This window comes from Dipodomys ordii, unplaced genomic scaffold (assembly GCF_000151885.1).
Source record: "Dipodomys ordii isolate 6190 unplaced genomic scaffold, Dord_2.0 Scaffold60, whole genome shotgun sequence".
Classification (NCBI taxonomy): domain Eukaryota; kingdom Metazoa; phylum Chordata; class Mammalia; order Rodentia; family Heteromyidae; genus Dipodomys; species Dipodomys ordii.
In genome coordinates this window covers 3,800,038-3,814,906 of record NW_012267276.1, presented here as the reverse complement: position 1 = coordinate 3,814,906, position 14,869 = coordinate 3,800,038, and the positions used below count along the sequence as shown (strand labels likewise).

The 14,869-nt window shown below is 38.8% G+C and overlaps 1 pseudogene across 1 annotated transcript; it reads right to left on the bottom strand.

The window, feature by feature from the left end:
• Positions 1 to 473: 473 nt before the first annotated feature.
• Positions 474 to 10,476, bottom strand: LOC105989856 (annotated as a pseudogene). The gene is made up of 2 exons (XR_001175272.1): positions 10,410 to 10,476; positions 474 to 1,100 (listed from the first exon to the last, which is right to left on the bottom strand). The product of XR_001175272.1 is annotated as an acidic leucine-rich nuclear phosphoprotein 32 family member E pseudogene (transcript).
• Positions 10,477 to 14,869: the final 4,393 nt, after the last annotated feature.

The following is a 14,869-nucleotide window of genomic DNA, read 5'->3' as shown; positions in this document are numbered from 1 at the left end:
CTCCATACTGCTTTCCAAAGTGGTTGAACAAGTTTACATTCCCACCAACAATGAAGTAAGGTTCCTTTCTGTCCACATCCCCTCCAGCATCTGTTAAAACTAGTAAATCTTAATTGGAATGATAAGGAAAAAATAGTAAAACCACAGTTCTAAAGTTACAGATTATCTTCTGGTAGGGAGAGCTATCATACATGAAAAAGAAAGAAGATGTGTTCACTCTGTTGCACACCCAGGAGATCTAGGAAACTGAATCTTAGGATGATTTAGTCATCTTCTTTTCCATCATCCTCAGCATCTCATTTTCTCTTCTCTCCACAAAGGCCTTCTTCTTCCTCCTCTTCTTCCCCTTCTTCAACATAGTCATCATCATCTTCTTCATCTTGAATTTCTTCTTTCATTAAGTATGAAAGGCCCAATTCCTCTTCTCCCTCTCCCAATTCTGAATCTGCTTCTTCTTCCTCCTCCTCTTCCTCCTCCTCCTCCTTTTCCTCCACCACTACTTCTTCTTCTTCTTCTTCTTCTTCTTCTTCTTCTTCTTCTTCTTCTTCTTCTTCTTCTTCTTCTTCTTCTTCTTCTCTCTTCTTCTTCCTCCTCCTCCTCTTCATATCCTTCAAGTAGACCAGTTTCATCTTCATCTTCATCCTCCTCATCTTCTTCCGAGTCTGGTGCTTCGTTATCCTCCTGACCAAATCCATCTAAGTATGTGATTTGCTGCAACAGCTCAAAAATACTTTCTCTGTAATCTTCCAGGTTTGTGATCTCACAGTTAAACAAGTCAAGACTTTTCAAATTTTTAAGATTTTGCAGAGCTTCCACAGTACTGAGGTCTTTGATTTTGTTTCCGCTCAGATTGAGGTAGGTAAGATTTGGACATTTCTCTGCCGGGACTTCCAAACCTCCAGAAATTATATTGTCACCAAGTTCCAACTTTCAAAGTTTATTCAAGCTAGGGAGCTGGGCCAGTGAACTTAATTTCACATTAGCCATACTCAGAAACTCTAGTTCTTTAAAAGTGTCATTCAGGCCTTCAATTTCCCCATTGACACAATTATCAAGGCAATTATCAAGGACTAACTCTGTTACCTGTAATCTGAGCAACTCTGAAGGCAGAGATCTGAGGATCACAATTTAAAAATAACCCTGGGTGGGGCTGGGAAGGTGGCTCAGTGGTAGAGTGCTTGCCTTGCATACATGAGGTCCTGGGTTCAATTCCTCAGCACCACATAAGCAGAAAAAGCCAGAAGTGGTGCTGTGGCTCAAGTGGTAGAGCGCTAGCCTTGAGCTGAAGAGCTGAAGGACAGCGCCCAGTCCCAGAGGTCAGGCCCCACAACTGACCAAAAAATAAAATAATAATAATAATAACCCTGGGCAAGAAAGTTCATAGGATTCTAACCTCCAATAAACAGCAAGCAAGCAAGCAAAGAAGGAAGGAAGGAAGGAAGGAAGCTATTCTTTTGTCTTTCACCACCTAGTTTGTTTAGTTGTAGATTCATAGGCACATTTTAATTACCACAAATGAAGGAAAGCAGGCAACCTATGTTTCTTTGGTTTGGCTTACTTTACTTAATATAGTTTTTCCCCCAAGTCTTTCCATTTCCTTCTGAATAACACAATATCATTCTTTCTGGCAGAAGAGTAGAATTCCATTGTGTATATGTAGCACATTTTCTTGATCCATTCATCCACTGAGGGACACATGGATTGATTCCATATTTTGGCTATGGTAAACAATGCTGCAATGAACATGATTGTGCTGGTAGCTTTAGTGTGGCCTTGTTTGTGTTCTAGTGGATAAATGCCCAGGAGTAGAATTGCTGGATCATAGGGAAGCTCTATATTTAATCTTTTGAGGAACTGCCATACTGTTCAAGTTTACATTCTCTTTTGGCCACATCTCTGTCACCATTTATTGTTTGTTTTCTTGATAATAGCCATTCTAACTGGAGGAGGTAGAATTTCAATTTTTTTTCCCCTCAAGGCTAGTAATCCATCCCTTTGTGTCACAGTGCCACTTCTCAGTATTGTTTTGATTTGCATTTCTTTTATGGCCAGACATGTTGAACATCTCTTCATGTGTCTATTAGGATTCCTATTTCTTCTTCTGAGATGCATCCCTTTAAGACTTTAGCCCATTTATTAATTGAGGTGTTGTTTCTTTGAGAGTTTATTTTTGAGGGGAGCGTTAATTTTTTCTTTTCTTTCCTTTCTTTATTTTTTTTGTTGATCATGAGCTTGAACTCAGGGCCTGGGCACTGTGCCTCAGCTCTTCAGCTCAAGGCTAGCACTCTGCCACTTGAGCCACAGCACCACTTCCAGCGTTTCCTGCTTATGTGGTGCTGAGGAATCGAACCCAGGGCTTCATGCAGGCAAGGCAAGCACTCTATCACTGAGCCACATTCCCAGCCTAAGAGTTAACTTTTTGAGCTCTTAAGTGTGTTTTAGATATGAGGCCCTTGTCTGATGCATAGCTGGTAAAAATCTTCTATTCTGTGGGTTTTCTATTTATCTTGTTAGTTTGTCCTTGCCATGTAGAAACTCTTCAGTTTGATACAATCCCATTTATCCAGTTTTTCTTTGAAGTTTCAACCTGTGTCAAGAGCCTGAAATGGCAATTTAAAAACCTCCCATCCACAAAAAGCCCAAGACCTAATGGATTTATAGACAAATTCTATAAGGCCTTCAAAGGAGAACTTGTGCCATTACTTCTCAAACTCTTCAATGAAATATTGAAATATCACTACAAAACTCATTCTATGAAGTCAGCATAACACTCATCCCAAAACCAGATAGGGACCCATGAAATAAGGAGAACTACAAACCCATCTCTTTGATGAACATTGATACAAACCTTCTCAATAAAGTTCTGGCTAACCAAATTCAACAACTAACCAAACTAAATCATACATTATTATCAAACAGGATGCATTCCAGGAATACAAAGCTAGTTCAATATACAAGTCAATAAATGTAATTTATCATATTAACAGAAACAAGAACAAGAACTACATGATCATCTCAGGAGATGAAGAAAAACCACTTGACAAGATTCAGCATCCCTTTATGATTAAAGCTCTGGAGAAGCTAGGAATCCATGGAACATTCCTCAATATAATAAACGCTGTATATGACAAAACTATAGTCAGCATTATACTTAATGATGGAAATCTAAAACCATTTCCTCTAAAATCAGGAATGTGACAAGGATGTCTATTCTCTCCATTCGTCTTCAATATAGTACTAGAATTCTAGTCCTAGCAAGAGCAATAAGGCAAGAGAAAACATAAAGGGGATCCAAATAGGGAAAGAAGTAAAACTCTCTCTTTGAAGATGACATGATTCTGTATTTAAAGAACCCCATAGATTCCTTTCCCAAGTTACTTGAGCTGATTCAAAACTTTGGCAAAGTAGCATGGTATAAAATTAACCCACATAGCAGTGAAACCCACTAAACACTTTGTTGGAAATGAACTATACAACTTTGGGGAGACAGAAGTTGGGAGGGGGAAAATCTGGGAGAGAATGAGAGAAGAGGTGGCACTGTTCAAAAGAAAATGTACTCATTACCTGACTCATGTAATTGTGACCCCTCTGTATACCACCCTTATAATCAAATTGAAAAAATATTAACCCACAAAAATCAGTACCTTCTCTGTTTGCCAACAATGAGAAGATTGAGACTGAAATCAGGAAAGCAACTCCATTTAATAGCCCCACAAAAAATAAAATACCTAGGAATTAACTTATCTAAAGATGTGAAACAAAGCCATAGGAACAGAAACAGCATGGAACTGGCAGAACAGAAACAGCTTGAAACTGGCAGAACAGGACAGAGAACCAAAGGAATAGAGTAGAAAACCTAGAAATGAATCCACAGACCTATGCCCACCTAATCTTTGATAAGGAAGCCAGAAACACATGTTGGAAGAAAAGAGCCTAAATGGTACTGACAATATTGGCTACTCACATGCAGAAGGCAGACCCTTATAGATCACCCTGTACCAGAATCAACTCAAAATGGATCAGAAACCTCAATATAAGGCCAGATACCCTAAAAATATTACAGGAAGGGGTAGGGAATACACTTGGCTCTTTTTATCTTTTTTTTTGACTCATGTTTTTTTCTGTTAGTCATAAAAATGTAGGAGTAGACTACTATTACATTTTTATTTAGTTCTGTAATTCTAAGAACTTTTCAAAACAATCTGAAATTTGGACTTGAGTTTTTTCTTTATGAACGAAACAAGAGGTTACAGTGATGGTTGTTGGTGTTATTCCTGTTATCTTTTCTTAGTATATATTGATTCTACAAAGGGAATAATTTTATTGTGATCTTCCATATGTGTCCACAGCATGCTTTGATCTTATTTACCCTCTATAGTATTCTTTTGAAGATCCCCCTTTTGATGGGTTTGTAAACTTTCATTCGGCTGTTTGCATACATGCACAAAATGTACCTCCATCACCTCCCTTCACCATCTCCTACCTACTTCAGAAAGTTTTATTTATTTATTTTTAATTTTTGTTGGTTGTAGGACTTGAACTCAGGGCTTGAACGCTGACCCTGAGCATTTTCACTCAAAGCTAGTATTCTACCACATCGAGTCACAGCTGTACTTGCTCAGAGAGTTTTGTGAATAGTTCAAAGAATGAACTGGGGAAAGACTGTTACTACCCATTAGATAATTGAACATGTCACTTAATGGTTCTGAACTTAGCTTTGTGCACAGTAATTTACTACATGGAATTGTTTTAAGAGTTAAATGAGTTAAAATGTGTGTAGAGCTTAGACATAGTATGTGCACTGGGTATTGCTGTTATTATTGTTATTGCACTAAACACTTGGTATATTTGAAAAGGCATGCAATAAAAGCCCCCTTTTTGCATTATTGTCATTATTTTACTTTTTATTTACACTTTTATACTTAGCTTAGTTTACACCAGGAGGTGTGTTTTACAGTTGAAACAGGTTAGAATCTGGTAAATTAACTTTTTTTCATGGACTTATTACATATTTGCACAAGAATTGAGATCTAGAAAGTGTACATTCATACCTTTTATATTGTTGCAACTCCCTGGGAGAAGAGACACCAATATTTTTCTGTTGTATAGAAGGAATCTGTTTGGATTCAGTGTGTAGACACACTGGATGTTATTTGTCATGTTTACAACCTTCCCACTGAGGCGTAGAGTTGTTCCTGTTGTACCATGTGGTCACAGTTTTCCAATCTCTCAGCCTTTATTGACTTGTTGGGTTCCACTGTGTTTTTGGAGAGCTAAATGACAGACCCAGATGTGGGTTCTAAGGGGTTCTACCTAGATGTTTAACAAATGGAAGGATTAGTATAGACCACAATCAAAAAGGAAAACCGTTAGTGCCCCACAATAGGAATAAACATGGACAATTCTGCCAAGGGATAAAGGATGGTGGAAATAATCAGTCCCACCTCACTTCTGCCAAAATAGCTCTATTTTGGGCTTGACTTTCTCCTCTTTAGACCAGCCAGAGCTTGTCCATACATATGATTTTTTTTTTGCCAAGTGAGAGGATGTCAAAAGTGTTGTGTATTGTTGAGGGATGGAGGGGAGGGGATGGATTTACTTCCAATTTATTTTTGGTAATTTTTTGGGGTTTTCTTAGTGATGCTTTGAATATATGAAAATAGATATCTTTCCTTTCATTTCACCCACAGGTTAAACGAATATAATGGCTAAATTTGATTGTTTCCTGTATTATTCTAATGCCTGGCTGGTTAAATACACACATAAAGCAAAGTTAGGCTAGGTTAAACAAGGCAAGTTAAGGCAAGTCAAGGCAGAGTAAAGCTGAAGATACAGCAAGGGGTTGGTTGGTGGCTCATGCTTGTAATCCTAGCAACTCAGAAGGCTAAGATTGAGGATCTTAGTTTGAAGCCAGTACAAGCAGGGAAGTCCCTCTTATCACCAATTTAACACCAAAAAGAAAAAAAAGCTAGAAGTGGAACTGTGGCTCAAGTAGTAGAATGCTAGCTTTGAGAGGGAAAAAAAAGAAACCCAGGGACAGAGCCCATGCCCTGAATTTGGTGCCTCAGGACTGGCTCCAAAAAATAACAACAAAAACCGAAAAACAAAGCCTAAAATAAAAACAAAGAAATGAAACCAATAATGTTGAGCTCATCAGAGCAATCACACCAAAAGTACATTTGGTGACCTATGTTCTTAAAAAGTTAGACATTTCCTTTAATTTTCTTTTATTTTTTATAGCGACTAAAACCCAAAGCAAATCAAGCCAGTTTAAACCCAACTAAACACTAACCAATAACTCGTAAACAATCAACCAAACAAAAAAACCCACTTCAGTTTCTATTCCTTTCCCCATCTTTTAGTTCAGTAATAGACAGAAATGGGAGACTGTACATTTAGTCACTGGGCTCAGCTAAGAACGCTGGTTCGAGGACTTATTATTTGTATGTGATTAAATAGCAGGAGAAGGTCAGAGCGACCTTGTCCTTGGGGCCTACCAGTAGTCTTCCGCTCCAAGTACTCAGGATGCCAAGGTGTTGTACTTTGGAGTATTATGTTCTTAGCCCCTATACATGGCTTGAGGACTGAAATGCTGGGATCATGTAATGACTCTATTGAATCATTGTTGAAACTGCCAGATTGTGTTCCATGGAGGTTGTAACATGTTACCTTCCCACCAGCCACATGTAAGCTCTTTTGTTGTATTTCCTCCCCTGAGAAAAATCACCTTCAGCTTTGCTGTATCCTAAGCAGCTGCCACACTCTGACTATATGGTTTTATGCATGTTGCCGTGTGGGTGCATGTGTGCACACCTATGCTAAATGTGCATGCAGTGTATATGCTCATGTTAAATATGTGTGCTCAACGTGTGTACCTGCAACCCATGCTACAAATCCCAGTGCCATTCATCATTAGCAGATTCAAGCCAATGATGGTATCGTTTGGGCTTCCTGTGTCTGACCTTTCTCATCTTCTCTGTAGTTTCGGCTGTGACTCAGGGGTGATCTTTCTATAACGAAAATCTTTTCATAGTTCTTCATTCCTTAAAATCCCTTAATCCCTTAACTCAATTATGAGCCACATTCACCATACTCTGTAAGATGGCTGAGAGCAAGTGTCAACCGTTTTCATGACAAAAATGTTAAATAGTTGGGGGGGGGGACAGATATGTTTATTAGCTTGATTTAATCAGTCCACATTGGATTAAAATTGTACCTTAAAACACATATACTCGTAATTAGTCAATTAACATATGCGCTTCCATCCCTTCTCATTTATCTACCCAATATAAACCAGCTCTGCTGGCTTCAGCAGCTCTCTCTGCTCACTTCCTGCAGCTTTGCTTCTGGTGTGCTCTGCTCCAGTTATCATAAAGCCCTTCTAGCTACTTCCTGGATCCACATTCTGATTTCAACCCCTAGATCTTGAACCCCATTGCTCCTTTTGCCTGGCATGAGGTCCTCACTTTTGTCATTCTTTCCAGATCTTTTCCTTGGAGAGCTCAACTCAAAAGACTTTGAAGACTTTCTTTCCCAACCGCTCCAGGAAGAGAGTGCCAAATTACCTGCTCCCAATTCTATTGTTGCTCACATCACATTGTATAACCGTTTGTTACGTAATGTCTGGCTCTCCTTTGAGACTGTGAGATATTTTTTTCCAAAGCCAAGAGACCTTACTGGTCCTCTGGTTGATCTATCTCTTTTGGAAGATAGGGTGGCTGAGGCAGAGAAGTGATTCACTCAAGAACATTGGATAAATCTTTGCTCAACATCATCATTTTTTTTTAAAAAAAATCAAATTTACAGAAGCTGTATGTTTGATCCTAGTTTAAGAAAAAAGCATTTCTTTTGTGATTTTAGTGAATCCAGAATCATAGACAGAGATGTCAAATGTGAGATCAGAGATAGAACAAAGCTAAACACCAGTTACTGAAATGTAGCAGAACTCAGGAAAAGCCTGGAAACCTGGAAGGTACTTTGGTCTTAGACTTAGTAAACAGGATTTTTTTTGGGGGGGAGTGGGAAGTGTAAAAGGTCTTATAGTAAATTAATTTTTTGGAGGGAGGTGTGAGAGATGTTTTTGCAAACAGGAAGCTTGGAGCATGTTTTCGTAAATATCTGTTAAACCCGTAACAAAGTGAAAACCCAGAATGTGGCCTTTGTTTTCATTAGAAATTGCTATTTGTCAAGTACACTGTTCACCAGTGTGTGGTCCTCTCTGTACAGTGCCACCTGCACATGGCCTCTTTCCTATAGAAGCCACAATGTGAGAGAGTATGGTTACTATGTTTCACTACCTGATGGGCAGGATATAGTCAGGATGGCTAATAAAGACCCCTTGCCCATTTTAGCTGAGTTGGTGGATCTATTTGCAGGAAATGTATATGTTGGAGCCAGGATTCTACAAGAGATAGATCTGTAATTGACCTTGATACAAAGTTTAAATGGTTTCTTATAAGTATATTTATTCAACAGGGCTCTGGTGGTTCACACCTGTAATCCTAGCTACTCAGGAGGATGAGACCTGAGGATTGAGGTTTGAAGCCAGCTCAGGTAGAAAAGTCCATGAGACTCTTATCTTCAATGAACCAGCAAAAAGCTAGAAGAACAGGTGTAACTCTATCCAGACCAGCCTTGAGCAAAAAAGCAAGTGACAGGCCCTGAGTTCAAGCCCCAATAGAAGCACACGAAACAAACAAACAAACATGTCTATCTGTACTAGCCCCAAAGAATTGAGACTTGACTCTAAAATAACTTATCAGGTTTTTAGATTATTAAGTTTTGACTAAAAGCTTATTCAAAGACAAGCTTAATAATCTTATGTTCACTGAGTGATCAAGACACTGGTAAAAAAAAAAGACACCGAACAAAAATACTTTTACAAGAAATTAACTTTCAAAAGTAGGTCCAGTATCATCCAATTGTCACATTGAACAATTCTTTGAGATTTATTTTACATTACTAGGTATTTTCCTCCGCATTTGCTCATGTCAAATGTAATATGGGAAATAATGTAGTGGTTCTAGTGGGACATGTATGTAAATAGCTTTTCTTTTGAGATAGATTAAAAGGCCAATTGAAACGCTCTCTAGGCTACTTCCTTCCTTCCTTCCTTCCTTCCTTCCTTCCTTCCTTCCTTCCTTCCTTCCTTCCTTCTTTCCTTTTTTTTTTTTTTTGGTGTGCCCTTCCTGGGGCCTAAATTCAGGGCCTGTGTGGATCTCTGAGCTTTTATGTTTCAGGCAGAGCTCTACCACTTGAGTCACAGCCCCATTCTGGCTTTTTTTCCTAGTTAATTGGAGATAAAATTCTCAGGAAATGTCCTGCCCGGGTTGGCTCTGGACTGCAATCCTCAGATCTCAGCCTCCTGAGTAGTTAGGATTACAGGCTTGAGCTACCTCAGCTCCTGTCTGTAGGCTACTTTCTAATGCAGTCAAAAGGCCTTCACAAACAGTTGGGTTAATAAAGTCCTGAAATGTGAGCTGCCTTTGGGGGCCTCTTTCACAGAGAATGATGAAGGCTGTGGAGCCATGACAAACCCTTAGAGTAACCAATCCCATTTAAGCCATCCAGGTGGGGGTGGTACTTCCTGTCGTATTCCTTGTCCCTGTGTAGAGACCAGGTGCTACATTTTTTACTTTATTTCCAGAACATGATAGTAGGCATAAGTAGGTTTATTTTCTTTTGAGGCTGTATTCATTCTCTGCTTGCTGTGTGTCAAATTCAGGCCTGGCATTCATCTGCCTTGGCAATAGCTTCCTGAATTTTGTCTTTGGCTTGTTCAAGGCAACCTCCCATATGACATCTAAAGGATGCTGCACAGTTCCTATCGTATCACCCTCTATTACTCATGCCTTTAATGAGCAGCTACTGTTTGCAAGCAGTGCTGAGGCCTGGCACAGAGGGATAAGTTTGCCCTTGTATAATATTTCCAAGAGGACAGGCATTGTGCAAGTGATAACATGATGGTTCTATATGACAGGGGAAGGGAAAGACAAGTTACGGAAGAGGAAACTGCATGTATGAAGATGCTCATAATAGTAAAACCGAACTGGAATGTGGCGAAGAGGAATGTGTTGGGTCTTGCAAACAATCTTAAGGATGTCATGGGAAATCATTAAAAAATTTTTTTCAGAGAAGCCAGGTGTCAGTGTTACCTGCTACTTAGGAAGTTGAGATATGAGGATTGCTATTCAAAGCCAACCTGAGCAGGAAAGTCCATGAGATTCTCACCTCCAGTTAACCACTTAAAAACTGGGACTGGAGCTGTGGTTCAAGTGCTACAACACTGGCCAGAGCCCAGGCCCTGAGTTCAAGCCCCAGAACTGGCGCGTGCGCGCGCATGCGCGGGCACACACACACACATATGAAGGAGAGAGACAATTTGCTCAATTCCAAAAAGCCAACTTTACCTCTGTGTGAAAATGCATTGAAGAGAGGCATAAGGTGAAATGGGGGTAGGGGCAGCTGTATTCGCATGGTTACCCATTTCTACCCCATTTGAAGGAGATGATAGTGTTGATTGTTAGGATGAGGAAAGATAGGAGAGTCAAGAAGTATTTAGGAATGTGATTCCAGAGACTGTTAGGACTGAGGTAGGAGACAAGAAGGGAGGGGGGAAGGGTAGATCGCAAGCCTTGGGCTACAGAAATGGGTAGAGGATGACTGAGTGAATCTGAATGAATCTTCGGGACCAATGATGAGTTCATTTCTTACATGTATGGCGTAAAAGTCTCTGAGGTCTCCATAGGGAGATGTAGGAGTGTGAACTCAGAGAACTGGTATGGCTGAAGATGGGGCTCTAGGAAGAAAGAGTTTCACAAGAATAATTGGCTAAGACTAAGTTGAGATGAGAATAGCCACCACGGAGGTTAGAAATTGCTTTCCAATAGCCTACAAGGTAAAAATCCAAATATTAATTTTGGCATTCAAAGCCATCCATTTTCTTGTTCTCATCTGCTGGCTCTTCAGATTTACATTCTATTACTAGTCCCCAATTCACCTTATATTCTAAACACCTACCTCTGTGTAACTGTCCACAGTTTAGTGGGCTGAACTCCTCCCTGCTCACCTCCATGTTTATAATCTTTATTTCAAGACACTTAAAACAAAAGTGAAATTTCTTCTTTAGTTAGATCTTCAGTCAATGTGGAATGTATAATGAATGTGAAATGACTGAATGAGGTTTAGTAAAATGCACTTCATTTATTCTAATTAAGAGTAAGAAAACTAGGGGGCTTGGAAGTTGGCTCAGTGGTGGAGCGCTTGCCTTGCATGCCTGAGGCCCTGGGTTCGATTCCTCAGCACCACATAAGCAAAAAGAAAAAAGCCGGAAGTGGCGCTGTGGCTCAAGTGGTAGAGTGCTAGCCTTGAGCTGAAGAGCTGAGGGACAGCACCCAGGCCCAGAGTTCAGGCCCCAAAACAAGAACAAGACCAAAAACAAGAACAAAAAAACAAAGAAAAAAAAGAGTAAGAAAACTTTCGGGTGCTGGGGTTTGCAATCCTACCTGTACAGGAGACTAAGATCTGGGGACTGAGGTTTGAAGCCAGCCTGGGTAGAAAAGCTTGTGAGACTCTTGTCTCCAAATAATCACAGAAAATTGGAAGTGGTGGTATGGCTTAAGTGGTAGAGCATCAACTTTGAACAACAAAGTAAAAAAAAAAGAAAAAAAGTAAAGCTGAACCAAGAGTGAAAAAGAGTAAGGAAACTAATTATTCAGCAACTAATACGTTGTCAAGTACTGTGCAGGATCCTTTACCCACAGAGTCTTGTTTGGTCCCCTCACCAGTCTCTGAAAAAGAGATGTACGATCATTGTTTCCCTGTTACACAGGAGAAAATGCCTGTGGTAATCTCATGAAATCATAACCTATTTTAATGAAGTTGAATTTCTTTTGTTTTTATAAGACTAAAAAAATCCAAATGATACTCATTAGAGACTGTTAAAAATGAACTATATAACTTGTGGGTGGGGATGGGAGGGAAAAATGGGGAGAGAGAGAGAAGAAAGATCTGACATTGTCCAAAAAGATTCATGACCTGAATCATGTAACTGTAACCCCTCTGTGTATTGCTTTTATAATAACAGTAAAAAAGAATTAAAAATTACCCGAGAGAAGAAACAATCCTAAGCTCATGAAGCCATGAAAAGATTAATGCTTCAATCCTTTCTTTATCTTTTTTTTTTTTTTGCCATTCCTGAGGCTTGGACTCAGGGCCTGTGTGCTGTTCCTGAGCCTCTTTGTGCTCAAGGCTAGTGCTCTACCACTGGAGCCACAGCTCCATTTCTGGCTTTTTTTCTGAGTAGTTTATTGGGGATAAGTTTCACAGACTTTCTTGCTTATGCTGGCTTTGAACCATGATCCTCAAATCTCCACCTCCTGAGTAGTTAGGATTATAAGCAAAAGCCACTGGCACCCAGCTTTTTCTTTACTTTTTGGCAAGATTTCATCCACTATGTTTCAGTGACAAAAATTTGTTCTCATTGATGGCTCCTACATCTCACTTACTTAACCAGAGTCTGAACTTCACTCTCAGATTGCATTTTCCAACTTAGTAAATGGGCAGTTGTTTTTCATGTCCAGTGACCAGTTTAGTTCAACTTAGTAGACATTCATAAAGCACTTATTATATACAAGGTACTCTATTAGATATTGGATGGTAGTATAAAAAGATGGATAGGGCAAGATACATACTTTCTAGGCTCTACCATCTCTCAAGGGACTTAAGTTTTAAAAATTAATATATGGAAGAAAGAAAAATCTCATTCATTTATTCAGAAAATATTATATACACAGCACCCAGGTAATCTGGTGATATGGTAGACCCTAAGTCACATTAGTGCTATATCCTCTGCCTTGTACATTGCCTGAATAGAAAAGTATACCAAAAACTCCAAAAGAACGGCATTCAGAGAAGCATTCTTGAATCAATGAATTTCCCAAGCAGGATACAAGTAAAGATGTTAGATGGATTTATGATTTTGTCAGTTTTATATGATTTTTTCCACCAGAAAATTTGAACTTGAGGAACTATGTAAGAAGAAATATAAGAAGAAATATAAGAAGAAATGTAAGAAGAAATATCTTAGAAGTTCAATAGAGAGATTATCAGCCTTTGTAATACTTCTCAAATATTAAATATTAAAGTCTTTTTTTTCCTAAAATTAAATTTCTGCCATCATACGTTTAAGGTAAAGCTTGCAAAGTTGCACTTTACCAAGCTCTCTGATCTTGGAACTTTCACAGTTGGTTTAGTTTTTAAACACCATTTCTGAGGTTTTAGAAGGAACAAAATTTGGAGAGGGGCAAAGTAAATATATATGAGTGATTAGAAAGCCATGAACATTCTCAACAAACAGGGAGATAACTCTGGTGGCTGGTGTCACTCCCTAGAAGTGTTTACAGGCATAATTTAGAAAGGGGAGAAGGTATCATTTCTATGACCCTGGGCAAATAGGGGCTTCTGTCTTGCCTTGTTTATATAGAACTTGTAACCAGTAGGCTGGCCTGTTGGTTTCTGAATAAGTCAAAGAGATGACTTCTAAATGGGGCAGGAGGCAAATATGATATATTTTTTGTGCAAATAACATAATAAAACTCACTCAAGCTGTTAACAAGAAGGAAGAATCAAGAGAAGAGTTTTTAAAAAGGGCACTATTTCCAGGCACCAGTGGCTCATGCTTATAATCCTAGCTACCCATGCAGGCTGAGATTTGAGGATTTTTGTTTGAAGTCAGCCTGGATGGGAAAGTCTATGAGATTCTTATCTCCAATTAACCACCAAAAAAAACTGGAAATGAAGCTGTTCAAGTGGTAGGGTGCTAATTTTGCACAAAGAAATCTCAGGGATAATTTCCAGGCCTTGAGCTCAAGCTCTAGGATTGGCAAAATGAATATAATCAAGGTGAATTTGATCAAAGTATATTACACACATATAGACATACATGTAAGATATATAATAAAACTCTCATATGAATTAAAATGCTAATAAATATTTTAATGATTAAAAATCAAGAAAAAACAACCTTAAACCAAAATAAAATAAAAGTCATTCTGTACCTGAGTTTTTGAATCAACATTAAAGCAATAATGTAATATGAATCAGAGAGCAGAAGGAAAGAAGGAAGATCTGGAGAATTTTCCTGAACTCAGAACTATAGAGAAGAACTTCCTTTTATATTTTCTAAGATCCTAAGATGGGAAATGCACGGAAACTATAAAGGTACAGTGCATTCAAGAAACATTTTCTCATTGTGCTTCCCTCTTCTCGTCTACACACGGAATTCTGCACTCAGTATAAAGGTAGACAGTGTACCTATCTGAGTTTGAATCCAGATCTTCCAAGCTTGCATTCATGGGGCATGTGAATCTACTCCTTATCAGTAAAATGAAGAAAATAACAGCGCCATCCTACAGAGTCACAACGGGGCTTAAAAGTGCTGTATAAAAAAGAATTTAATATTCTTTCAAGTATTCAAATATTAGTGTTGAATACTGCTATTTTCCACTGACTGGAGCCTTCACAACTCCCAGCTTTTGCTGTCCTTTACCTCTTACCATTGAGAAATCTCTAATGCCAGGTGACAGTCTAGCATGATGGGTGTAATGAAGCATAGGAAATGAGCTACTGCAAACATGGAAAACCTAACTGGATTCTTTTTATTCAATGCATTTACGTTGTGGATTTTATCAAAAGCCAATAGAGGTAAAATATAGCGTCATGTTCAAAGATGGTATAAAGTATAATGTTAATAGAAAAATTAAACACTAGAAAATATGACTTGAAGGATTATGGCATTAGTATGGGATGAGCTCAGGGCTTGAGTGCTGCTCTTGAGCCTTTAAACATTTTTTTTTTTATGGCTCGAGAT